Here is a 12,911-nt window from a genome sequence, read left to right on the forward strand (position 1 = left end):
TGTTTATTTTTTCTTTTGCTGCTTCTGCTTTCAGGCTCATGTTCATAAAGTCTGTGCCCAGATCTAGTTGCTGAAGTGTTCACCTATATTTTCCCTTAGTAATATTACAGTTTCAGGTCTCATACTTAAGTTTTTAATCAATTTTGAGTTGGTTTTAGTGTATGGTGAGAGGTGAATACTAGTTTCATTCTTCTGCATATGGTTATCAAGGCAGTCCCTTAAAGAGGCAGATTGTAGATTTTGTTGTCTTTGTCAAATATCAGATGGCTGTACCAGTACCATGTTGTTTTGTTTACAATAGCTTCGTAGTACAATTTGAAGTCAGGTAGTGTTATGCCTCTGGCTTTATTTTTTTTTACTCAGCATAGCTTTGGCTATTTAGGGTCTTTTGTTGTTACATATGAAGGGTATGATTGTTTTTTGTGGTTTTTTTTTTTTTTATTTCTGTGAAGAATGTCATTGGTATTTTGGTGGTGATTGCATTCAATCTGTAGATCACTTTGGGTAGTATAGACATTTTCACAATATTAATTCTTCTAATCTAAGTGCATGGCATATCTTTCCACCTTTTTGTTTTGTCTTTAATTTCTTTTAGAAGTGGTTTGTAGTTCTCATTGCAGAGGTCTTTCACCTCCTTGGTTAAATTGATCTCTAGGTTTTGTGTGTGTGTGTGTGTGTGTGTGTGTGTGTGTGTGTGTGTGTGTGTGAGAGAGAGAGAGAGAGAGAGAATTGTAAATGGGCTTACTTTCTTTATTTCTCTTTCTGTTAGTTCATTATCTGATTATATAAGTGCAACTGATTTTCGGGCATTTATTTTGTATCCTGAAACATTAATGAAGTTATTAACCAGCTCTATGATTTTTTTGATAGATTCTTTAGGTTTTTCTATATATAGTATCATGTCATCTGCAAATAGATCAAGTTTGCGTTCATCTTTTCCAGTCTGGATTCCCTTTATTTCTCTCTCTTGCCTGATTACTCTGGCTAGTACCTCCAGTACTATGTGAAATAGAAGTGTTGAGAGTGGGCATCCTTGTCTTGTTCTTGTTCTTAAGGGAAAGGCCATCAGTTTTTCCCCATTCAGAATGATATTGGTGGTGGCCTTGCCATAAATGGCTTTTATTGTGTTGAGATACTTTCCTTTTATACCTAATTTGTTAAGAGTCTTTACACAAAGCAATGTTGAATTTTGTCAAATGCTTTTTCATTTTGGAATAGTTTGAGGAAAATTGGTATTAACTTCTCATTAAAATTTGGTAGAATTCAACTGTAAAGCCATCCAGACCCACACTTTTCTTTGTTGAAAGATTGCTGATTACCGCTTCAATCTCGTTGTTTGTTTTTGGTCTGTTCAGGTTTTCTATCTCTTCTTGGTTCAGTCTGTGTAGTTTGTATGCATCTAGAAACTTATTCATATCTTCCAGATTTTTATACTTATTGTCATACAGTTGTTTATGACAGTCTCTAATGATTCTTTGTATTTCTGTGGTATCAGTTGTTATGTCTCCCTTTTCATTTCTGCTTTTTTAAATGGGTCTTTTCTCTTCTTCTTTATGTTTACATAGCAAATGCTTTGTCTATTTTACTTATCTTCTCAAAAAAACAACTTTTAGTTTTGTTGATCTTTTCTATTGCTTTTTGGATCTCTATCTCATTTAGTTCTGCTTTGATCTGAATTCTTTCTTTCTGTCTATGACCTTTAGGTTTGGATTGTTGATGTTTTACAAGTTCTTTGAGGAGTAGTGCTAGGTCAGCTATTAGACATCTTTCCGTTCTTTTGATGTAAGTATTTATTGCAATAAATCTACCTCTTCATACTGCTTTTGCAGTGTCCCACAGGTTTTGGTATGATGTATCTTTATTTTCATTAATTTCTAGAATTTTTTTTATTTTCTGTTTGATTCCTTCTTGGACCCATAGGTCATTCAGGAGCCTTTTATTTAGTTTCCATGTATTTGTGTAGTTTCTAGAGTTTGCTTATTATTAATTTCCAATTTTAGTCCATTGTGGTCTGAAAAAAATACTTGGAATGATTTCGATTTTTAAGAATTTGTTGAGGCTAGATTTGTGACGTAATATGTTGTCTATCCTGGAGAATGTTCCATGAACTGCTGAGAAGAAAGTATATTCTTTAGTTCTTTGGTGAAATGTTCTGTGTATATCTGCCAGGTCCAGTTTGTCTAATGTGTAATTTAAATCCTATGTCTCTGTTGATTTGTTGCCTTGAGTATCTCTCCCATACTGAGAGAGGGGTATTCTTCTTATAAGGACATTAATCCTATGGAATCAGGGGTCTTCCTTTCTGACTTCCTTTAACTTTAATTACCTTCCAAAGAACCTATCTCCAAATATGCTCACATTGGGGATTTGGAATTTAATTTACAAAATTGGGGCAGGGGAATCCATCCATAGCAAATACTATGGGGGAAAATGTCCTAAATATCCATAAATTAACATAATGTAAGTCCATTGCCTCAAACCTTAGTTTTACCTGGGAATCATTCTCTTTGATCTGGTTGGTTTTCTCTGTCTTTCCTCTGAAGACATTTTCTGACATTAATTGCAGCCTTGGAGCTCTCTTCATTACTTGTACTCAGCAAGTAGAATATTTAGATTTTTGTGATTAATGTATATGTGGGACTAATGAAAGAAATATGTTCAGAAGAAAACCCAGATTGTTGGTTTAGTGAGCTACAAATATCATGGCATTCATTGAGAAAATAAAACTAGAAAGGAGAATAAATTTACATTCATATTTTGGGTATGTTGATTTTAAGTCTCTTATGAAACAGTCACTTATCGATGCCAAGCAGTTAGTTGGAAAGAAAATAAATTAGAACTACAGACATAGATTTGAGAGTTATCAGTGTGTCAGAAATAGTGGAAATCTGACATTTCCAAGATTATTCAGGATGAGTATATAAGGACAAAATTGAAGCAGGCTTGAAAAAGACCTGTGGAGAAGGTTAATATTTAGGAGAGAAAAAAAGAGAGAAAGAAAACTGAGGAAAATAAATATGGAGATAGGTGGAGAACCAAGTAAACATGATATTACTGATCCAAGAAGAGAGAAACAATCCAGGAAATAGGAAACACTCAAGTGTATCAATTTCTGGACTGAGAGTCCATTGCATTAGTAATATTGAGTTCAGCAGTGACAGTGAAGGCAGTTTTAGAATGTGGTAACATTATAGTACAGTGCATTTAGGAGTGAATGAGGAACAAGAAAAAGACATAAAGGAATCAGATGGCTGATGACTATGTGCTTGAGTAGCTATGGCATAGCAACAAACACCCGACCATAATAGATACACTTCTTTTACTGTTCAAGGAACAGAAGAAGAGATTGTTTCAGCCCAAAAGTCAATGGGTAGGAGAAGTACAGAGACAAGTGCAGACCAATTCCTGAAGAACAACATATGCCTGAGCCATTATTTAGGTTTTAAACAAAGGGTAATATGTATGTTTTGAAGAACTTAAGCAGGAAGACTTGAGTTTTAGAATGATCAGTCTGTCAGCCAAGGCAAGAAATGGATGGATTCTGACAGAATTGGTGCAAGGAGCAGTTAGCGAGTTGCTTCCGTAATTGTGATGGTGAAGGTCTAAAGTTAGTTAGTCATATACAGTACAAATAAAGTGGAAAGACAATTTTTAGAAATACGATAAGACTTGACAACTGCTTGGACATTAAGGATAAGAATAAGTAGTCAAAGATGAATGGAAGATTTCAGGCCTGGCTTTAGTATGAAAGTACTCTTATAAAAATATGAGGGGCCTATGGATGTCAGTGAAGTCAGAAGTCCCTTTCTCGGCCATAGCATTCTTGCTTGAGCAACCCTACAGCTGACTGGAGACAGTGTCTCTGTTTTCCACTCTCTCTGTCTTTTCTTTGTACCAAAAGGTTAGTAGATGATGGTGAAGAAAGGGAAATAATGTTCATTGCTTTGTTACCATGTGCCAAGCTAAGTAAAAAACCTATTTATGCTCACAATTACCCCATAGGAAAATGTGTAAGATACTATCATTTCTACTTCAAAGATGTGAGGAAATTAAAGTTTAGATTACGACAGTATCATATGATTGATTATTTATCCACTCTGGATCTGATCCAAAAGCTATTTTCTTAATTACAGCATACTTCCTTCCTTTTTCCATTATGAATGTTTTGGTTTCCATGTCTGCCCCACCAAAAATATAAAGTAGGGTAGTGATGTCTGTAAAAATGGCAGAGTAAAGACCTCTGAAAATGTTATCTTCCATTAGAGTGATGAAAAAGCTGGCAAAATATTGTCAGCATCATCTCTTTCAGAACTCTATAAGTAAACAAAGATTTGCATCAATCCAGGGAATCTTTATTTTTTTAAAAAATGGCTGAATTTTGGTAAAATCAGTAACTTTGTATTGTTGTGACTTGCCCTAATCTCATCCCCACTCTCCAGCTTTGCAGTTGCGTTAAAAGATAACAGCCTGCTTTTACATTGAAACCCAGTAACCTGGTGGCATCCAGAGGGTGAAGACTGGGCTGGAACTCTTTCAAAGTCTCTTTTTCAGAGAATTGTCATTGTTTCACCTGTCTAGAGGTTCCCCTGAGGTCCACGCTTGCAAGACTAAATTTAACTTGATCCAGAGCTCACCCGGTGTGAATAGCTTTTTCCCATGGGTGACTGTCAAAAACAATTACAGGCAATTAACTGTACAGCTGCTTGCAATAGTGGATAATAGTTAGGACATACAAGAAACTAACCAAAAAGCTAAAATGGGAAAGCCAAAAAATACGATATTAATATGAGCTTAAGACATTTTTGACATAGCCCTAGGGATATAGAAGGCCATGTTCGTGTCCATAACTTTGCACATGTTCAGGGCTGTACATATCCTCAGAAAAGATCTGAGAAGACCATAAGCTCTTACCTCTGGCTCGCCGTAAGTCTCTGCACAAGCAGAAAATAAAGGTTAAAGCAGAGCTGCAAACTGAATGGCTGAGTGTTGAAGTTGTGCCCCAATATGCATCTGGAGTCCTCAGGAAAGACAGAAAGACTTACTGTTTCAAAGTATTTAAGGCAATCTCTTTCTAATTATTGAATGACCACTAAGCTAACAAAGCAGAGATTTTAGTGACTACACATGACAAAAGTTGGTGTTACTGAATTCATAAAAAAAAAGAAAGAAATCACTAAACAGACAACAAAAATGACCATAACAAATAGCAACAAAACAAACCCTGGGGAGAGGGGAAGATCTGATTTTCAGAGTTGTTGCATAAAATTGTCTAAAATGCACAATTTTCAACAGAAACTTATGAGACATACAAAGCAAAACAAACAAAAAACAAAACATAACAAAAACAAGGAATATTGGCCCATACACAAGAAAAAAAATACCAATAGAAACAGTCCCAAGGAAGACCAAACAATTGGGCTTACCAAGACTTTAAGCCAGCTATTTTAAATCCATTCAAAGACCTCAAGGAAACTATATTTAAAGAATTAAAGTATAAGAGAACTTTCTCACCAAAGATATCATATATGTGTATGTACCTATGTATATATGTATATATACACACACACACAGACACACATATGTTGAAGTCAAAAAGTATAAAAACTGACATGAAAAATTCACTACAGGAGCTCAACAACAGATTTGATGAGACAGAAGAAATAATCAGCAAACTTGAAGACTGGTCAATGGAGATAATCCATTCTGAATAACTTAAAGAGAAAAGAAGGTAGAAAAATAAACAGAGCCTCAGAAACCTGCAAGACACCATCAAGCATACCAACATATGTGTATGGAAGTCCCAAAAGGAGAAGCAAAAAAAAAAAAAAAAAAAAAAAGAAGAAGAAAGAAAGAAAAGGAGGGAAAAAGGTATGTAAAGAAGGCTGGCCAGTTAGCTCAGTTGGTTAGAGCACAGACTTTTAACAAGGTCACGGGTTCAGACTCTATTCCCCCCCAAAAGAAAAGAATATTTGAAGAAATACAGACTAAACATTTCCCTAGTTTGATGAAAAACATTAATGTTCACATCTAAGAAGCTCAACAAGTTCAAAGTAGGATAAACTTAGAAAGATACACTTAGTAAATGCAGTCAATGAGATGCTATGAAAAAAGGCAGTTGGACTTCAAAAAAGTTTCCCTAAATGCTCCCTAAGGAATAAACTTATGATTAAAGGTAAAAAAAAAAAACCTCAAAAGTGGAGGAAATGGGAGAAAATATAATTTCATTAATCATTAATCATCTCACAAGTACTATCTAGCTTTTATAGAATAATTTTATAATACATTTAGAATAATTCTGTAATGCAAGATGATGTAAAAAATGTCTTAGATTAGTTATAAACATGCACTAATAATATTTTGAGAAATTACATAAATTTTACATTTTATATTCATTTATTAAGAATTTTACATTTCAGGCACTGTTCTAAGTTTTCTACACATGCACTAAATAATATTTTCATTCCTTATCACAATCTCAAAAGTTAAGTAATATCATTACTTCAGTTTATAGTTGACCATGGCAGGCATAGAAAGATTCAGCAGCAGGTTCAAAACAGAAAACTTCTAAGTGGATGAGCCAAGATTCAAACCCAGGCACTGTGATTTTAGACCTTGTATGTTTAACCACTACCCAAAATTTTGGAGTTTAGATTCAAATTCACTCAAAATATTTATTTTCTTTTTAATTTCTTTGTTTTTTATTTGATCTTCTGGTAGAATATTCCCACCATGAGATGCACTATCTTCTCCAGACCAAGACTGCCTTCCTATAGCAAGTTATAGCCTCTTCCAGACAACGGAGAAAATGTTACCTCATTTCTGGTAATTGAAAACTGCTCAAGGGGTAAATTCAATGATCAATAATAAATCCAATTCAGCTGTCCATTCCAGCGCTTCCTCCCATGCCATACCATCCCTCTCACATCATAGGTCTGCATCCGTGTAAGTTTATCTAGAAAACTACCCTACCCATTTATTTTCTTTATGTCCAACTTCTGCTCAGAACTCATACTGAGGCCTTCCCAAGTATTTTCAGAACTCAAGTCTGAATCTCCTTGGTTCTAACCCCATAGGTAATAGAATTGAGCAAAAGAGGCACTGGCACATAGAGATTAGCTGGATATATGTGCACATGCTTGGAGACATGGTGGTAACCAGAATGGTGGATGAGAAAGGTGAAGAAAGTAGGGATGTAGAAAAATGAGATAACCAAGGTGGAAGCCACAGGTAGTGAGATCCTTGCACCTGGTATGTTGAGGTGGAAAGCAGTAGACAGCATGGAGGACAAAACCATAGGAGGTGGCAATGAGGATGAAATTTAGACCCATGGCCAGCAGAACCACAGTCAGCCCATAGACAATATTGATGGTGATGTTGGCACAGGCCATTCGAGCAATGCCCATATACTCACAGTATGTATGTGCCATGACATGGTGACCACAGTAGGGCAGTCACCTCAGCAAGAAAGTGAAGCAGGAAACAATAGCTACACTATGGAATATCCCAACAAGGCCAATTCTGCCCATGACTGTATGGCTAAGAATGGTTGTGTATCTAAGTGGGTTGTAGATAGCCACATATCCATCAAAGGCCATGAGAGGGAAAACGAAGGAATCCAGAGCATAAATGGAAAGAACACAACACATCTGGGCCAGGCATTCACCAAAGGATATCTCACCAGCATGGAGCCACAAAATGGCCAGCATTTTGGGCACAGTGGTTGAGGCAAGAGCCAGGTCAGTGAATGAGAGAAGGCAAAGGAAGATGTACATGGGTGCACAAAGTGCATTGTATGTGACAACGACCAGGATGAGATCAGCATTTCCAGCCAGTGCTACCAGATACATGGCACAGAAAGGGATGGCAATCCAGAAGTGGGGAGCCTCCAGCTCTGGTATCCCTGTGAGGAAGAGAGTGGCTGGGAGACTGTTGTCACTGAAGTTAGAATCTGACATCCTCTTTGGCAAACAAAGAGCTGTATTCAAGGGACAATGGTGTGCCTGCCCATAATACCAAGTATTTGGTTAATTCACATAAAATGATGGCCTTTCTTTGATATAATCTTTTTTGAACAACAAAAAGTACTTATTGCCATTAACTTGTTCAAGCATATGAAGTCTCCATCACATAATCCACATTTTTTTTTCCACTTCTGGTAATTCCTATGTTCAACAATGATTTTTTGAGTTCCATAATTGAAGCATCAAGCTAAGTATTTATTCATCTGCCCAATCAGATCCTTCCAGATTGGGGTCAGATCTCTAAGGATGAACCTCAGACAGTTGGAGTTGCTATATCTGGAGGATATAATGAGGCTGTTTCTAAAAAAGGAGGAAACAAAATAAAACAAAAACAAAGCAAAAACACCACAAGCTATTTCTATTAGAATCAACTGCTGTTCCACAGGATAAAATTTCCACAGGATAAAATAGTTGCTTGGATGACAATGACAAAAACAGAAAGCCATCAGGAAAAGAATATCCCTTACCCTCTTCAGTTTTCCCATTTGCCTCTAATGCTTCTTATTGGCAGAGTCTAACCTTGTATTTAATTTTAGCTGGATAAAAAAAAAATCTTGTTATGTGTTCTGAAAATGTTAAGTAAATAAATGAACAGTCTATGTTGGAACAGAGCTCTGCAACTCAACAGTAATAAAATTTTGAACCTAATTTCACCTCCCAAGCACTCAGTTTTCTCAGTGAAATAGGAAGAAATTCCCTCCATGTTTCGTTGTTAGGATTGAAAGAGACAATGACCATAAAGTTCTTGATGAAGTTCAGAGAACACTGAAAACACTGAGTATTATTGATGACTATTCCATTTCTATCATCTATGACTTTAACCAACTCTACTCTCGGGGGTTTGAAAGTCTTCTGAGAAGAGGATCCTAGAGTGGGAAATTGGCTTGGGGGAAAGAAAGCCTGGAGCTGGAGGTCAGAAAGAATGAGTTATATTCTTGGTTTGCCATTTGATAGCAGTAGGTCTCTTGGTACTGTCCTCCTTTGCCCGGAGGTCATTAGGATACATCCCTTACAGAAACTCAGGAGCCATGAGGACATGGTCTAGGGCAGGGCTGCGAGGAGGGGTTGCCTTGTCTTTTGCATAGAAGTTCAACCACCCGTGCGAGTTGACAGCAAGAGGCATATGCTGGGATCCCACTGTCAGAAGCCTATCCCCAATAGGGTTTGGCTGGGGAATATTACGGCTTGCTATAGCCCCTCCACTACTCAGAGCTTAAAAGGTGGCTCTTGTGGGATGTAGTGTCAGTGTGAGGTTTTCTACAGCCTTGGCCTAGCCTGTGGAGTTACAGCCCTTTCCTCCTGGAGCATCTGGGGCAGGCTGGGACATGGCCTTGTAGCTGCTCTCAGTCTCATATGTCCTCCCCTCCTTCTTCTTCTCCGTGTTAATGTTGCAGTCACTATCTCCCTAAAATCCCTTCTCTGCTCCTGCATTTTGCTTTCCTTAACTAGCACTCTCCAACTCCATATTATTTTCTCTCTTTTCTTCATCTCCTTCTATCTGTCTCTTTCTCACTCTCTGCCTTTTACCCTGCCCTCCTATCTCTCTCTCTCCAACTATATATCACTTCTCTCTTCACCCTCTGCGCCCACTTTTTGCATGGTGTGGATACGGAGAAAAATATTAAGGAGCGGAGAGGATGCTAGTATCAGCAGAGTTCATATTTGAAGGAGATGAACTCCATCATCTCCAGTTAGAACAGAAAGTAGGTACTACAAATGACCTTATTCTGCAGCAGCAGGTTTTAGCTAAGAGAGTTTTAGATTTCCTTTTAGTGGAACATGTGACACGGTGCGTTGTTCAAGCAGTGGGTGGCCTAATCATCTCTTAATCATTGTTTCTAAAATCCTCAATGTTCATTACTTTATGTGGTACTAATATTGCTCATTACACTGTACAGGCTTCCCAGGGTTTATCTGGTTCAGCCTCCCCACCTTTCCAAATCCAATCCTGCTGCTCAGCAAACCCATCTTTTGTTAGTAAGCACTTGTAACCTTGTTCCAGACCCTGATCCCTCTGGTGGGGAATTTATCCCTGATGTCTAATTGGATTATTTATTGATATATAACTTAGCATACGCTGGAGAAAAATCAATTTTTCTTCCAAGAGTCATATAAAATAACAAATATGACAATGATGTAATAAATTTCTCAATAGTGGGTAGTTACACTCAAATGTTAGGAATTACTCATGAAAGGCATAAGGGGATCCAATACCTAAATTTCAGAAGCAGTAGGTGAGGACACTTGCCTAAAGGGTAGGCAAGAGTTTTTTCACATGTTACAGAAATATTATGAAATATGAAATATTCTTAAATGTATCTCCTTCACCAAATGATTATTTCTGAAAATCCACGGTGTGAGAGAACAACGGGAAGAATATAAAATGTTTTGTTTTGATACTCCTTCATCACCTTTTCTCACAGCCTTGTTTCTCATCATTTATTCCTATGGAAGATTGACATTTTGTGAGAGGAACAACTGTCTGGTGTGAAAATGAAAAAAAAATGCTATTATTTAGCAATTTATAGGGAAAATGTGGTAATAGTAGAATGTTTTCCATGTTATAATTTTTCTCTCTTTTAATTATTTCTAATCCTTCGCACTTTACTTTTGCTTGTCTGTGCCATAATCTATTTTGTGACAATATGTGGTTTAAACATACATATTTGAGTTTTAAATAAACATATGTAGATTTTGTTAAAGAAAGTACAAGGTACAATCAATGTGCCATCTAAACATGCTTTTAAATAATAACAATGATAACAGTGCATATATAAGCTTACTAATAGGTAAGAACTGTTTCAAGTCCAAATTCTCTCTCCCTCTCTCTTCCCCGCTCCTTCCTTTATATATGCATGTGTGTATGTATATTCATAGAGCAACTCTATTTTACCCCATCTTAAATATAAAGGAGATAAAGAGTTTAAGAAATTAGCTTAATGTCAGTAGCTATTAAGTGACAGCACTAGGACTCAACTTTTTTTTTTTTTTAACTCTAAACTAGTACACTACAATGCATCTCATGAGCTATTGATTCTCTGGGCTTTCTGCAAGAACCTTTCAGTGTCATATGTAAGATTCTGGACCATGTAAGTAGCTGAGTATAGAAGGCGGAATACGACGTTCAAGTTCTAGCCATGTAACTTTCTCACTAGAAGACCTGGAGTACTTCTCTCCCTTTCTTGGACACTTGATTCTGCATCTGTCAGACAGAGTGCAAGTTTTAACATCTCTTGTAGATCAACTAAGATCATGGCTATGAAATTTGAGACATATGAAGGAGATCTGTGATGATGACCATGAGGAGGGCATCCAGAGACCTACCAATGAGACATAATGAGCTAGACAACATCCCTAAAAAGAGTCCTAATTTATACTTCTTCTGAAAGAGATCTAGGAAAAAAGCCTCTCTTTCAACAGCTAGCATTTCATAACCTCATGGTCATTCTCCCAGTGAATTTCAGGAATAAAATCTATGTGTAATCTTAATTAATAAACCTGGGTGTTGCCTTCTCCATAGAAACAGCAGTAATCTTAAACGCACAGTATAGTTTCTCCAAAAGGTCAATCTGGCTGATGACAGACATAGGCAACACCTATGTCTGTCACCAGGATCAATGCCTCTGATGCTCCCAGCTTTATTCTGATAGGTTTCCCAGGAATGGAGACCATGGAGCCCTGGCTATCTCTCCCTCTCCTTCTTCTCTTATGTAGTCTCCATTGTGGGTAATGTCCTGATCCTCCTCATTGTCAAGGAGGAGCAGAGCTTGCACCAGCCCATGTACTGCTTCTTGTTCCTACTCTCAGCCAGTGACTTAGGTGTGTCCTTCTCCACACTGCCGACTGTGCTGGCTACCCTCTGCTTCTGTGCTCGAGTGATCTCCTTCAGTGCCTGCTTGGCCCAAATGTTTTTCATCTACTTCTTCACTTGGACAGAATCTGGCATCCTTCTGGCCATGAGCTTTGATCGCTATGTGGCCATCTGTAACCCCCTGCACTATGCTTCAGTACTCACAAATGCATGCATTGTGGGGGATGGGCCTGGGTACTGTCCTCCACAGCTTTGCTCTTACATTGGTTCTCCCAGTGCTGCTGCACAGACTGCCCTTCTGCCAAACCCGGAACGTGCTCTCCCATGCATACTGCCTTCATGTGGATGTGATTAAACTGGCATGTACAGATATCTCCCTCAATAACCACTATGGGCTGTCCATTGTGTGGTTTACCTTTGGTCTGGACTCTGCACTTATCCTCATGTCCTACATACTCATCCTGCAATCAGTGCTAGCCACTGCCTCTTGGGAGGAGCGCCTGAAGACGCTCAACACGTGTGTGCCCCACATCTCAGCTGTGCTCAGCTTCTATGTGCCTGTGGTTACTGTGTCCATTGTTCATTGCCTTGGAGCTGACCTGCCCCATGCTGTCTATATCCTCATGTCTATTCTCTACCTCTTTGTGCCTCCCGTCCTAAATTCTGTCACCTACTCTATTAGGACAAAGGAGATAAGGCAGAGGATTCTCAAGATGTTTCCCAGGGTTAAGTTTTACCTCTTTGGCAGATCTAACACCTCTAGATGATCAAATGTTGGGAGTAGAGCCAGCCAGACACCAGAGTAGAAATCAGGGGAATGTTAGTGCCACACTTCAAATTCTAGGATCAGTGAGCAATCCTTTAATCTAGTATACTGGGTTAGCACCTGCCAGGACCATCTTGGTTTTTACCCAGAAATTAATTATGTCAATGTTCTCTAGAGGCAGAAAAATGGTCTCTCTTCAAGAATAACTGGGAGAATGTTGAGCATCACTACAGAGTGGGATTATTCTCTGGAGGAGTTGGGACTAACTTCATTAAACTTGGTGACATGCTGGTACTTCTGGTTATGGGCTGGC

The 12,911-nt window shown here is 38.0% G+C and overlaps 2 pseudogenes; one reads left to right on the plus strand and one right to left on the minus strand.

Moving 5' to 3' along the window:
- Window positions 1-7,006: 7,006 nt before the first annotated feature.
- LOC103609143 lies at window positions 7,007-7,961 on the minus strand (annotated as a pseudogene).
- A 3,658-nt stretch (window positions 7,962-11,619) lies between these two features.
- Window positions 11,620-12,599, plus strand: LOC103609145 (annotated as a pseudogene).
- Window positions 12,600-12,911: the final 312 nt, after the last annotated feature.

The sequence above is a fragment of the Galeopterus variegatus genome, unplaced genomic scaffold (assembly GCF_000696425.1).
Source record: "Galeopterus variegatus unplaced genomic scaffold, G_variegatus-3.0.2 Scaffold9261, whole genome shotgun sequence".
Lineage (NCBI taxonomy): Eukaryota > Metazoa > Chordata > Mammalia > Dermoptera > Cynocephalidae > Galeopterus > Galeopterus variegatus.